Source organism: Lipotes vexillifer, unplaced genomic scaffold (genome assembly GCF_000442215.2).
Source record: "Lipotes vexillifer unplaced genomic scaffold, Lipotes_vexillifer_v1.1 scaffold942, whole genome shotgun sequence".
NCBI classification, from domain to species: Eukaryota; Metazoa; Chordata; class Mammalia; order Artiodactyla; family Lipotidae; genus Lipotes; species Lipotes vexillifer.
In genome coordinates, this window is record NW_006798282.1 from 676,615 (window position 1) to 679,485 (window position 2,871).

Consider the following 2,871-nt stretch of genomic DNA (forward strand, 5'->3'; position numbering starts at 1 on the left):
TAAAAGAATGATGAAACGAAGAGCTGGTTTTTTGAACAGATAAAAGAAATTGATAAACCTTTATCCAGGCTCATGAAGAAGTAAAGAGGACCCAAATAAACAAAATAAGAAAGAAAGAGGAGAGATAACAACCAATATCACAGAGATACAAAAAATCATAAGAGACTACTATGAACAGTTATATGCTAACAAATTGGACAATACAGAGGAAATGGACACATTTCTAGAAACATATAGCCTGCCAAGACTGAGTCAAGAAGAAACAGACAATTTGAACAGACTGATCACTACAAGTGAAATAGAATCTGTAAAACAAACAAACAAACAAACAAAAAACTCCCGGCAAACACAAGTCCAGGTCTGGACAGCTTCACTGGGGAATTCTACCAAGCATAGGAAGAACAGGTTACACCTATCCTCAAACTATTCCAAAAAATTGAAGAGGAGAGGACACTCCCAAATTCATTCTATGAGGCCACCATTACCCTGATACCAAAGCCAGCAAAAGACACTACCAAAAAAGAAAATTACAGGCCAATATCTTTGATGAATATAGATGCAAACATCCTCAACAAAATATTAGCAAACTGAATCCAACAATACATAAAAAGGATCATACACCATGATCAACTTGGATTTATTCCAGGGTCCCACAGATGGTTTAACATACACAAATCAATCAATATGATACACCACATTAACAAAAGGAAAGACAAAAACCACATGATCATCTCAGAAGACACAGAAAAAACCTTTGATAAAATTCAACATCCATTCATGATAAAAAACCCTCATCAAAGTGGGTATCTCAACAACATATGGGAACATACCTCAACATAATAAAGTCCATTTATAACAAACCCAGGGCCAACATAATATTCAACAGTGAAAAGCTGAAAGCCTTCCTCCTAAATTCAGAAACAAGACAAGGATGCCCACTCTTGTCACTGCTATTTAACATAGTATTGGAAGTCCTAGCCACAGCAATCAGACAAGAAAAATAAATAAAAGGTATCCAAATTGAAAGGGGAGAGGTAACACTGTCACATTTGCAGATGACATGATACTCTATGTAGAGAACCCTAAAGTTTCCATCCAAAACTATTAGAACTAATAAATGAATTCAGTAACTTTGCAGGATACAAGTTTAATATACAGAAATTTGTTGCATTTTTATACTCTAATAATGAAATAACCAAAAGAGAAAGTTTTCAAAAATCCTGTTTAAAATAGTGTCAAAAACAAACAAATAAAAAAACTAGGGTTAATCTTAACCAAGGAGGTGAAAGACCTATACACTAAGAACTATAAAACATTAATGAAGGAAACTGAAGAAGACTGAAAGAAATGTAAAGATATCCTGTGCTATTAGATTTCAAAATTAAAATTATTAAGATGGCCATACTATTCAAAGCAATCTACGGATTTAATGCACTCCCTATAAAAATACCCAGGAGGGCTTCCCTGGTGGCGCAGTGGTTGAGAGTCCACCTGCCGATGCAGGGTACATGGGTTTGTGCCTTGGTCCGGGAAGATCCCACATGCCGCGGAGCGGCTGGGCCCGTGAGCCATGGACGCTGGGCCTGCACGTCCGGAGCCTGTGCTCCGCAACGGGAGAGGCCACAACAGTGAGAGGCCCACGTACCACACACACACACACACAAAAATACCCAGGAAATTTTTCACAGAACTAGGATAAATAATCCTAAAACTTATGTGGAACCACAAAAGATATCAAATTGCCAAAGCAATCCTGAGAAAAAAGAACAAAACTGGAGATATAACTCTCCCAGACTTCAGACTATACTACAAAGCTACAGTAATCAAAACAGCATGGTATTGGCACAAAAATGGACACAGAGATCAATGGAACAGAAATAGAGCCCAGAGAGAAACCCACAAACCTACAGTCAATCTATGACAAAGGAGGCAAGAATATACAATGGAGAAAACACATTCTCTTCAACAAGTGGTACTGAGAAAACTGGACAGCCACATGTAAAACAATGAAGTTAGAACATTCCCTCACATCATATATAAGAATAAATTCAAAATGATTTAAAGACCTAAATGTAAGACATGAAACCATAAAACTCCTAGAAGAGAACACAGGTGAAACACTCTTTGACATAAATCAGAGCAATTTTATTCTTGGATCAGTCTTCTAAGGCAGAAGAAATAAAAGCAAAAATAAACAAATGGAACCTTATTAAACTTAAAAACTTTTACACAGCAAATGAAACCTTGACAAAACAAAAAGACAACCTATGGAATGGGAGAAAATATTTGCAAATGATGTGACTGACAAAGGGTTAATATCCAAAATATACAAAGAGCTCATACAACTCAATATCACAAAAACAAATAATCCAACCAAAATGGGCAGAAGACCTGACTAGGCATTTTTCCAAAGAAGACAGGCCAACAGGCACACAAAGAGATGCTCAACATTGCTAATTATTAGAGAAACACAAATCAAAACCACAATGAGGTATCACCTCACACTTGTCAGCAAGGCTATCATCAAAAAACCTACCAATAGATGGCGGCGGGGGCGAGGTGAGGTGTTGGCAGTAGAAAGGGGTTCAGTGCAGGGAGCGGGGGAACGCGGAGAGATGGCCCGTGCCAGCTGCAGGGCCGGATGAGAAGCGGTCGCGCCGCGGGTGTAGGAGAGAGGAGGGTGCCCAGGCGTCACGAGAGTATGACGGGGGTGTACAAGCTGGTGTGGTGGGTGCTGCACGCTCACCTCCTGGCTCTGTGTTCGGTCCGGCACCTGGAACTGGATCTGGTGGCACTGCCGTCGGGCCACCTCCGCCGCGGTCCTAGCGCTGCTCAGCTTCACGCTCCCCAAGCTCCTGGCTGTCAGCAGGA

The 2,871-nt window shown here is 40.1% G+C and overlaps 1 protein-coding gene and 1 pseudogene across 1 annotated transcript in view; one reads left to right on the forward strand and one right to left on the reverse strand.

Moving 5' to 3' along the window:
- The window catches only part of LOC103091086 (serine protease 46-like), a 27,971-nt gene that overhangs the window by 11,630 nt on the left and 13,470 nt on the right, over positions 1 to 2,871 (reverse strand). The window lies entirely within an intron of this gene.
- LOC103084295 (nogo-B receptor pseudogene) overlaps positions 2,702 to 2,871 on the forward strand; it is an 840-nt pseudogene continuing 670 nt past the window's right edge.